This window comes from Protopterus annectens, chromosome 9.part0 (assembly GCF_019279795.1).
Source record: "Protopterus annectens isolate FY-2018-M chromosome 9.part0, PAN1.0, whole genome shotgun sequence".
In the NCBI taxonomy this organism is placed as follows: domain Eukaryota; kingdom Metazoa; phylum Chordata; order Ceratodontiformes; family Protopteridae; genus Protopterus; species Protopterus annectens.
In genome coordinates this window covers 223,156,668-223,169,131 of record NC_056743.1, presented here as the reverse complement: position 1 = coordinate 223,169,131, position 12,464 = coordinate 223,156,668, and the positions used below count along the sequence as shown (strand labels likewise).

General features: G+C 36.2%; 1 protein-coding gene across 4 annotated transcripts in view; it reads left to right on the top strand.

Moving 5' to 3' along the window:
* Positions 1 to 12,464, top strand: part of INSC (INSC spindle orientation adaptor protein) — a 1,312,382-nt gene that overhangs the window by 1,170,639 nt on the left and 129,279 nt on the right. The window lies entirely within an intron of this gene.

The window sequence follows — 12,464 nt, the reverse complement described above, 5'->3', positions numbered from 1 at the left end:
CAACGGCATGGTGATTATGGATAGAAACGATTATTCAAACTACATGTTCCAAAGGTTAACTGAGGACACATATGAGGAGGTCACTTTAAATGAAATTTATATAGCTTTTGCTAAGATAGATATAATGATTGATGATTTATTATATCAAGGACAGATTAATGAAATAGATTTTAGTTATTTGAAAAATGATTTTCCAATTATAAGTAATATATTTGGTATTCCCAAATTACATAAAGGTTTAAAGAATGTAGTTTTCAGACCGATAGTAGATGCAAAAAGGAGTAAAACTTTTTTTATTAGTAAATACTTAGATTACCATTTACAAAGGGGTTTGGTAAAATTTGATTATATTACTAAGGACTCGTGGCATTTTTTGCATAAATTAAATAATACTAAGTTTGATCATTCTACATTATTTCTCACTATTGATGTAAATAATTTACATTCTGTTATTCCTAACAATACTGGATTGTAATGGTTAGAATGCCAATTATTAAAAACTGGATTATATAAACAGGATCAGATTAATATGTTAATTTCCCTTATGGAAATAGTACTAATGAATAATTTTCTGTTTTTTGAAGGCAGTTATTACAAACAAATTACGGGTGTGGCAATGGGGGCTGCATGTGCCCCCAGCTACACCAATTATGTGATGTCATATTGGGAACAGAATTATGTATTTGAAAGTGAATTTAATAGATATATTCAGCAATATACACGTTTCTTGGATGATATTTTTATCGTCTGGGATGGTGGCCCCGACAGATTATTGACATTTATTGAATATATTAATAGTACTGAAGAATTTTTGAAGTTCACTTATAACTATAGTGAGAAGGAAATAAACTATTTGGATGTATATTTACGGTTCGATCAAGGTAAAAAAAACATTATCTTCAGGTATTTATAGAAAAGCTACTTTTTCTAATGCGTATTTAAATTATTCTAGTTGGCATCCTGACAATCAGAAAAAAGCCATTGTAAAGGGGAAGATGGTCAGGGCAGCCAGAATGGTAAACAATTTTGAAGAGTTTAAGAAAGAGTTGGAATATATCATGGGAATGTTTATTAAAAGGGTTATCCTAATAATTTGGTTAACATTATTAAGAATGAAACTGTATCAAAAAGAATCAATGGAATTTACCAGCCGATATTAAATTTGGAAGTTGGATCATTTAATACGAACAATATTATGGATTTAGAGTTAAATACCGTATCTAAAGATGTAGAGGAGAAAAAGGAAAGCTTATATTTCATCACGACATATAAGTATGATACAGAATTTGTAGTTAAAGTAATACAGAGAAATTGGGAGATGTTAAAATTGGATGTTAATGTAAGCAAAAAGATGAAGAATTTGCCTATTAATGTATATAGGAAAGGAAAGTCCTTGAAGAATTTATTAGAGAGAGGTACGTATTTCAATAATATTCCCTTATCACATAGACCAGTGGGAAATTTTAAATGTGGCAGATGTAGCCTTTGTGGGTACATCTTAACCACGGACCACAAGGTAATCTTGGGGGATGAAACAATATTTATTAAAGGACATTTCAATTGTTTTCCAAAAATGTTGTATACTTGGCTAAATGCAATGATTGTTTAGCATTTTATATAGGGAAAACGTGTAGAGCTTTAAGGGATAGAATAGGGGAGCATGTGTTAGATATAAGACACCAAAAGAATACTAATGCATTATTTAGACATATTAAACAACATCCAGGACATGGATTTAAATTTAATATTATTCAACAAGTGATAAAGGATAATCAGGATCAGACCTTGGATATTCATTTAGATCTATGTGAAATGAAATGGCAATTGAGATTAGATGCCACTAGATACCCAGGCATTAATGATATTAGTATTGCCCCTTTGCTAAAGCTCAGACATATTAAGGGTTAAAATACCTTTGAGAGGTAGTATTGGGTTTTAGTATAGGATTTTGTGTGTTTTCATATTTAATATTTTCCAGCATAGTACTTATTTTATATGTTTTTTATATATGTATATGAATGTTATATACATATTCCATCATAGTTATACATATTATATACATTTTTTATATATTTTTTTATATTTTTTATATGCATTCATTAGTATAACAATATGTTATTTAGTTGTGTATTTAATTGGATATTATTACCATACCTCTAAAGGTTATAATGTATTATTTTAGGGTAATTTTAGATGGGCATACAACCAGTGATTTACATGCATATGCATTTTATTTATAATAAGTTATTTGAGAGAGTTTAACACTTAGGATCAAACGTAAGCATATCTTTTTAAATATTTTAAATTTTGAATATTAATTTTGATTGAGTGAATTATAATGGTGCTAATTAATATCATTTATAGGCGTGTATATAATTAAGACTGTAGCATTGTAGAGTTGTTCTGAAGAAGTCTTCTGTTGTAAGACAAAACCTAGGTTAACTATTTTTATCAAGTGTGTTTTTAAATACCTACAAAAAACGTGGTACAAGAACTATTGTAATTTTGTGTACTTCGAAGTGGGATATGGTCCTAGTGTACGAGTGACTACAGCCATTGTATTCTGAATTTCCTGGTTTGTGGTTCATTTGTAAAAATTCAAACAATGTTCTATACAAGCACTGGTATATAAGGAATAAAAATTCAAACAATGTTCTATACAAGCATTGGTATATAAGGAATAAAAATTCAAACAATGTTCTATACAAGCACTCAGCTCTTTGCTCTGATTGTCATGAAAGGAGATACTGCCAACCCAGCTATCTGTAACATGAATAGTATTAACAACAAAAATAATCACAATGCTCTATTTAGACATCTTGCTTTATGTCCTGATGCTAAGTTTGGCTATTTTGTTGTTGAGAAGGTACAAAAGGATTTGAGGGGGGGGGGGCCCTGGGAATCTCAACTGGCCTATAGACAACCCTTTTGGCAAATAGTACTTCAGGCCAATAAGCTCCCTGGCCTCAATGACAACATTTCTCTGACACCACTTTTAAAGCTCAGGCTGGCGAAACTGTGAGTGGTTTAAAATATTCAAAATATTTATAGTTTTTAAAAAAATATACACTCATGTTTTTATGTTTTACTTCTTATACTGTTTGAAAAATGCATACCTGAATATGGATTTTTCATAGATCAAACAACATCAATAGGTTTATTAGTGTATAAAAAAATAGTATTTTGGGTCGATTTTATATATTAGTATTGGGGACTTGTAGTATCACATGTATTTTATTTCATGTGTTTACTAAACATTTTGCGTCTTCTGCGTGGAGATATGTGTGAATGAGCGTACGTTCGTTGAAGGCTGTGCATCAGGGCTGGCAACTCGGCACGTAAAAATCTACTGCCAATCATTAGCGGACCGGAGTTCCACTGTGGCGACCCCTAACCGGGAAAAGCCGAAAGACACATACATACATTCCTTTTAAAAATTAGCATTTGCTTTTATTAATTAATTGTATTAATTTGTGTGTGTGTGTGTGTGTGTATATATATATATATATATATATATATATATATATATATAGTTTAATTGATTCAATATGTTGATTGTCTGATGAAGTCTGAGGAATAATTGGACAAAAACTCTTTTTTTTTTTCATTGAATTGCGTTAAAAAAAAATAAATCCATGAGTCTATTTCTTTTAGCTATGAGTGGTGCAGTGCTACTTTTTATTGGCTACTTCTTGGTTTTTGTAAATACAGTAATTACATGCCATTTGTTAATATCAGCATGATTCATATGCTTGTGTTACAAATGTATTAGAACTGTATGTCATATACGATGGTTTGTACAGACGTGCTGAAGAGATATTTTGTAAAGTACTGAGCAAAAATGTAACCACAATTTACCCTGCTGGATCAGAACAGAAATGTACCTCCACTATTGTAACTGTTTAGACATATATATTTTAACAATGGAAGCTGGACCACCAGCGGTTAACTTCAGAAAAATAGCTGAAATTAAATTACTTTATAGCCATGTAATAAAAGGATGTTATCTTTCTGTTTCAGTGCAGTAACAGACATAATGTCTAGAACTAGAGATTCACTGTATTGTCTTGGAAGTGTTTTTATTGTTTTATGACTTCCAGGATCTGCCTTAGATCTAAGAAAATACCTTGTTTATACATTTTCACAGGTAGATGCTAAATGCTACCAACTGCATCACTGGTTGTTTTTCACCTGGGATAGAGGCAGATGACAAGAAGTGATGTCATCCTGCAAGGTATCCCAGCAGTAATATTTGAAATATTAATTTAAGAACTGTCTGAGAGAGACTAAGCATTCTGTATTTTGTGTTTGACCTGACAAGAAGACCCATTCACCACATCTGCCTTGCTACTCTGAAAGTAAGTTAATTAGGATATAATAATTCTCTAGATATAGTCAGGAATATAGCAAAGCTTAATTTTGATGTTTTTCTTTATTTATTTGAGACTGTCCTGCAATGTTGTTTTAAATATTTCCTGTTATTTTGAACAGTGATGTTACTGTGATTATATACTGTTTCTGTATTTTTTATTTAGTTTTTCCAGTGTTATCAGCTTTGCCCTTGTTTAAGAAGAATCAAGTCTCACTGCATGGCTGAGCTATAGCTGCTGAATTGGAAAAGGTTTGATCCCACTACCACAGATGCAGTGACTCATATTTACTTCACTTGAGCACTTTTACTAGCTGTTTGCGTTTCTAGTGTTACTGGTTAATGTATGGCAGTATTGCATGGCATGACCTTTATTCAAACAAACATGTCTTTGTACATTACACATACAGCAGCATAGCACCCCATGCTAACTGGTAACCAGTTATTGCCTAGTTAAATTTTCCTTAAGAGCTTTCTAAACTAGTCCTTCTCAGCAAGTGCTATTGTGCACTAAGCTGCAACATTCACCACTGTCATAAGAATGTAGTTCATAATTAAAAGCAATAGAACTCTATTATATTTATGTCCAAAGCAAATTTCTGTCAAAATATAGATTATATCACCTTAGAGATGTAATTTCATTAACTTCTTGATACAAAAGTGTAAGGAAAAACTGTACTTAGATAATGTGTTACAAATACTAGCATACCACTTGCCTGCAGTCCTATAATCCCCTGTATATATTTTCCTTGCACTTGACTATCAGATGACTTGAATATAGTCTGCCCTTATGTCATCTGTCATAAATATAGCAGCACTAGGTTCCTTGTGGCAGTGAAGTAGCTGCTTTATGTTCACTGACAACCAGATAATGTAACCACAGCCTGACTTTAAAGGTGAGAGGTGAAAATACTTATTCAGACTGCAGGCAAATGTTCCAAGCCTCATATGTGTTGGGAACTACAAACCCACAACACCAAAACACAGTACCAGCACTATACAAATATATGCTGGGGTGCTAAAAAACACTACCAAAACCACAGAGGGCTTCTGTGTATAATACTGCTACTACATTTAAACCTCAGCAGCACACAGACCTCACCTGCAACTCAACAACAGAACCCACTATTATAAAACATACAAAGGTCACTCATAGGTTCACAGGTGTATACTATGCTAATGACCACTATGGCCCTCATAAGCCTAGCCATGCAATCCACATGAGAGACGCAGATTTCATTGATATAGGGACTGATTTACTGACTGCCTCTCTCCATTCACAGACATACGTGCCAGACTAGGAGTGAATTCCAATTACCAATGCATTGGTCCACGTTGCACTTAAATAGGGATAGGAAGGAACTCTGTTTTACATGGATGGGGAGCCTATCCCAGAGAATGGTATTTCTCTGAGAGACATATCTTTCTTTTCAACATGTCCTAGTTATGTCACAAGTAAAATTTAGGTCTTTCAATCTAGTAGTTCTGATGCTATTTGTTTTGTGAATATGCAAAAATTTCATCAAAACAGGGTCCAGGAATGCTTACACATCAGGCAAAGAACACATCTCAGAAGTCTGTATGACACGACGTAAAGAGACAGGGTTTTGAGGCAAACTGCATGAGACATTGTGTTTACTCCTTGTATTCTTTTTGTAAGGAACCTTTGTGGACATTCCAGTTGCTGTATATGTCTGGTCAGGTACATAACTGAAGTGTCACTAGACTCTATGATGGGTCTGATAAGGGCCAAGATGCCACACCCTTGCTTATAATTTCAGCAATATAGAAGGATTTTCCTACTACCTTGGACACATGTTGGTCAAAGGCTAGATTACTATCTACGTGAGTTCCCCGATCCCTGACAAGTGAACCAACTTTTCGAGGGGGTTTTACTAAAGACATAGTTACCTGGGGAACCTCACTTCCCAAAAGGTACTATAATACATTTCTTGGTATTGAGATTTAAGCCATGTTTTGCCACCTAGTATTTGTCTGTATTAGATCTTTCTGAAGAGTGTTCTCATCTTGTGGGTTATTCAGTGGCTGCTCCCATTTTGCAATCATCTGTGAACTTGGGTTAGGCAGAGACCTTTGACACTGGCTTGACAATTCGAGAAGTAGATGCCAAAGAGGAGTAGGCCTAACACAGAGCCTGGGGGACTCCACTGGTGACTGGCCTCTTTGTGGAGGTGCCCTCACTGATTCAAACCTCTTGGGTCCTATCAGTGAGCTAGCAAGCTGTCCAGCATGGCATAAAGGAATTTATACCTAGTTCCATAGGTTTGCTGACAATACCTGAGTGGGTATTGTATCAAATGCTTTAGACAGATCTACGTAATCAGCATGCACAGTTTTACCCTCATCCATTGCCTTACTGACCTTTTCAAAGACATCCACAAGATTCAGTAAGCATGATCTTCCTTTTACAAAGCCAAACTGGGGTGGGCCCTGTGTCTGAAGGTCTCCTTTGTAGTTGTTGATAATTTTCATAATTATTTCCATGGCTTTGCAAATAAGACTAGTCAGACTAATAGACCTGTAGTTTCCAGGATCTGTTGAAGGTCCTCCCTTATGAAGGGGGGGGGGTGACTGTCACAGTCCTCCATTTATGAGGCCCAAAGCCTGTTTTAGTCAAATAATGACTCCAGGGGTCCTGATATTTCATATTTTAGACTGTTCAGGAGGCATCCTGAGTTATCTGGGTCCATCTTCGCTTTAGTGAGTGTAGCCACTAAATGCTCCCTAGTTATAGTTGGAGGGGTTATGTTTGAAGGTATTTTAGGGGATGGTTGGGGGTGAGGGGGAATTTGTCCATTAACAAGTTTGCTATATCCCCAGGCTTGGTGAATGTGGCACCATTAACAACCAGTTTAACACATTGCTGTGTGCTGTTCTGGAGGTTTCTGGCATAGCTGAAGAAGGCCTTATGGTCATCTTTCACTTGGGAGGCTATCTTAACCACAAAGCTGACTTTTCTTGACCAAATTAGCCCTCTTAGTTGCCTACTTAGTTTGATGAGAGAGTTGTTATATTTATACGAATTATCTTTCCTGATTTTTACCATATTTTCCTTTTGTTCTATATCCTGTTTAATTTGAGCTGCAACCAGGGCAGTTTGTTTCTGTGACTAGTCCTGTGCATACTTCTGGTATATAGCAGCCTCTATGCAGCCATTGGCATGGTTGTACAGAGTTTCTATGAGGAATTTAGTGTTTCCTGCTGTGCTCTCGGGGTTTGGAGGGACATTGAATTTTGACAAACCAATACTTACTAAAAGGTTATTTGCCTTGGAATAGTTTCTGTTACTATTTTTAATGGGACAGTTTAAAAAGTGGACCTTACCATGGAGGACGAGACTATGGGGGGGGGGGTGCAACATTCTCCCATATATCTGAGCACAAGGTCCAGTACGTTGGAGCCTCTAGTGGGTGTATTCAGTATTTGATCAAGGATGTTTGTATTTAAAAAGCCCAGGAATCTCTGTGCCTATAGATTTGAGGCTGTATAGGATACAGGAGTAAAGTCTCCCTTGAGTAGTGTGTTAGGTTAGCTGGTAAGTGTCTCCAGTAGGTCCAAGTATGCATTGTGATCTTTTTGGAACATGGATCATGATCTATAGCTGGCTAGGGTATGGTATGGGATTTTGTCTTTAGTGATCTGCATAGGGAGGATCTCCGGCACCTCATCATATCTGACCACCCTAGAGGTACGCCTGTTGATGTATATTAAGATATCTCCACCTGGTCTGAAAGTGTGGAAGGCACTGAAACCTTGTACTGCTAGGGTCCTGTCTGTGCTTTATACCATGTGTTGGTAACTATTACTGTATACTACACTGCTCATAAATGTTTGTACATTACGGTCTATAAGTAGAGGTTTTCTCCCAGGCTTCCTCTGAAAATGGGTTCTTTGTGACCCAGTCGGACCATCCCAGTAAACAAATATAAAATAAATTAAAATAATTAAGTAAATAAAAACTTCACAGACATCTATATTCTCAAGTGTAAGGAGTGCTTGGAGGGAGTGTATTTTTTTTATTTTAGGCTCCTGGCAGTGAGCAGTAACACCTTGAGGTTCATTTGAGTTGATTTTGCTGTGTTGGTAGGTTTGTCAGTTTGGCATTGGCTAAAAAGGTATTATGAGGGGGGATAGCATTTTAGCCAGTATTCAAAAGCCTACAGGGGAAAGGAGCAGACCATCCTTGGCAAAGCATCGTGGTCTATTAACTATGTCCTCCCAAGATGAGAAATGTTGGATCTCCATAGAATGATATTGGAAAGACAGCCAGTTCTTGAAATCATAGGTTCATAGGTTGGTACTAGGCTAGGCCTAGGGCCTATACAAGCCTAGCCATAACAATTCCCTGGCTATTTCTTCCCACACTACTTACCTCCCTGGACCCCTGTCTAGCAGGGCGACTGACATGATCCCCAGGGTGAATTTCCTTTCTCCCATCCAATCGTCAAGGTTCCTTTTGAAGAGGGCCAAGGAGGCACTCTGCTTGACATGTATGGGCAATCTATTCCAGAGTCTGGGGAGTCTCTGGGTCAGGAACCTATCCCTCCAGCATGTTTTGTTTATTGTGATGACAAGGTTTAGATCCCTGGAGCATGTGGCTCTGAGGGATTGGGATTTCTTTAAGTGTAGTATGTCCAACAGCTCTAGGTTTGACATGGCCTTGTATGTTAAGCAGAGATCGCCTCTGAGTAGACGATATGCGACAGAGTATAGCTGGAGTTTTTTTTTAAGGCATAGGGCATCTGCTTTAGGCCTGTGATTCTTTTAGTAAGGTATTTCTGCAGCCTTTCCAGTTGTTGCAGATGTCTTGAGAGGTACATACCAAATGGGAACTTTCAAAATTTCGAATACCATATGTTCGATAACATATGGTCGAAATTTTAAATTTTGAATATATAATTAAAAAAAAAAGAAAAACATACCTTAACGGTGCAAGCAGGGGGGCAAGCCCTCCTGCACCCCCCACACCCCCCTACTTAAATATACCAACTCTGAGACCACATTTCAATGCAGAAAAGGGAAATTCTCTCTCCCATTCTGCACCATATGGTGCCATTAAAGTCAACCTTCGAACACTTGAAATGTCGATCATATGGTGTCGACCATATGACGTTCAACATTTCAAGCATTTGTTTATTTGACATAGACCCGCTCATACCAGCCTGAGACACATAAACTGAAAGATGCATATTGTCTCTCTTCATATAGCCCAGGGAGGTATAGCTCAGGTCATTTACACCTACATGGACTACGATGAAATCATACTGGCACCTGTGGCGTAATGACTTGAGTGAGTGTATGATTTGGCAGATCCTGGCTCCAGATTAGTAACTAATGGTTATCTTCTCCTTGTAAAACCTGGTTAGAGTGGCATCAGTGAAGTTTGCTTGCCTCTGGAGCTTAGTGTTTGGGGCTGCACTGAGAGTGTCAGTATGTGTGGTGTTAGGTGTTATCTTTTCTGAGTGCCTTTGGGCTTGCTGAGACATAGCTTTGACTATGGGCACTCTAGGTGATCTTTGTTGTTTAGGAAGAAGCACACATTAGTCTATCATCCACACCACCACAAACCAAGCCAGGAACAAGTAGATAGACCAATGAACTACTTCCAAAAAGCAAAAAAAACTTTATTGGTTAAGCGCTTTCATTCAAAAGAACTTCATCAGAACCACAAGTAAATTTCAACCATACCCATATATACCCCTCATGATGTGTCACATGTTAAAACAAGCCAATAAAATACTAAAACATATAGAATTCATTGTACGTGAATATAAAATACTTAAGTTTAACAAATACCATAAAATTTCAATTTTAATAATGAAATTATAGAGCAGAATCATTAAGCCCAGGGTGATTACAAGCATTTAACAACTGCCATCCGAATTCATTTTTGTCTAAGTGTTAGTCACTGATTCACCCTGGGTATCTTTTTTTGACCTGCTCGATAATTAAAAAGTTAAAACTGTGGTTTACATTTTTCTCCACATGTCTATAAAGAGCATTAGAGGGTTTTTTATTCCTAATATCCAGGATATGCTCATATACTCACCTTTTAAACTACCTACTACTCTTTCCACTGTAAAATGCAGTACTTTGATTACATTGGGCTAAATAGACAATGCCTAATGTATTACAAGAAAAACTGCCCTTTATGTAATACACCCAATGATTGATGATGAAACTGTCAGCACTGTTAATATAATGAGAGAGCAACAATGACCACACTTTTTTGTACATGACCTATCTGTGTGTAATATAGGAGTGCGTCTCTTTTTCAAATAGCTCTTAAGTGATCTTTTTTTCTTATATACCACCAAAGGTTTATCATCCACTTTTTCTACTAAATCAGCATCCTTCAAAAGGACCTCCCAGTTTTTGTATAAACATTCAAAAATACTGTGACTATCCACTGTGAATGTTGTAATGAAGTTACTGACATGTTTAACCCATTTTTGTTCAATTTCTATGTTCTCATTGCATTATTGTGGTTTCTCTAAGATGGGAGTGTAAAATCCACTAATTCTTTTAGCGACAACTTCATTGTGTATATGTCCACTAAAAAGTGTCCATAGTAACCTCTTCTCCAGAACATGTCAAGTACTTTATTTATTTCTACATGGAACATGTCCAAATCTGGCACCATGCTAGCCATAAGCACAATCTGGCCTTTAACCACTGCCTTTTTTTGGTGTCTGGGATGCCAACTAGAATAATGAAGGTAGGTATTGGAAAAAGTTGGTTTTCGAAAAATGGTGGAATAGAAACATTTATTTGGGATATCCTTCTCAATTTACACATCTATAAAGGAAATCTTAACCTCATCAAAATGGTAGGAGAATTTTAAAAAATCAACAGTATTATTAATATACTCGAAAAATTCTCTTCGTTTCTCAATTGTATCCACCCCAAAAATAAAAACATCATCTAGAAATCTATATTTTAATATAGAGTGAATAACTACCAACATATTCACTGGAAAAAATATAATCCAATTCCCATTTAGCCATGACATAGCTGGCAAAATTGGGGGCACATGCAGGACCCATTGCCACTTCTGTTGTCTGCCCTGTCCTTCAAAATAGATTAAATTATTTTTCAGTACAACCTCTATCAAAGTAACACATGCATTTGTAGTAGTGTTACTTAAATTACCCATAGCAAACAGCTGTTGTTCAAACCATTGTAATCCCACATATTGGGGGTATTACAGAAAACAAGTCTTGTACATCAATGGTTGCAAACACTCCTGCCTCATTATAAGGCATTCTATTAACCAATTCCAGAAAATGCAATGAATCCTTGCCTATATGAATATAATTTGTTAAAGTTTCCTTTATGTGTTGATCAAAATCCATTGAGCTATAAAATAAGTTTTGGACCTAGAACCATCGACAATGAGCCTAAAAGGTGGATTATTAAAGGTACTTATGTATTTTGGATATACCAAAAATACTAGCCAGGGCTGGTTTTTTATTGCACATAAAATCATAATCATTCTTCAAAAATTCACCCTGCATTAACATATCTTCCAATAATAAATCAATATTACGGAATGCCAGACTTATTTCATTTTGAGACACATTAGTCTACATGTCTCTTGTGTGCTACATGAGGTGGGTGTTGTGTGTGTAGTTTCAACAACCTAGTGCACTTGTGTGTGACAGTTTAGCCTGTAGTGTCATTATGTAAGTACACTTCTTGCATACTGTTTCTGCTTCTTTAAAGATAAAGTGGTTGTTGGTAAACATAAAACAGCAGCTACATTTTCTCAAGATGCCCCTCCCACTAAGCTGGCTACAGAAGTTAGAAAATCGCATACCAATACTGTCCAGTCATTTGACTGGTGAGCTCTAAGGGGTGTTATATTAGAGTTAGAAGGCTATTAAGGGTGCTATGCTGGTGCAGACTAATAAGAGTGCTTTACTGAGGCAGATTATGTTAAACAGTACTAATATTTTACTAAATTCAATATTTGCAAAGTACTGAATTCTAATAAACTGGTAGGTATTGCCACTTGATGCCCAACCAGCTGCTCTAGGTTTGTCAGCGTGCAAGGATTTACTCTATATTGCTG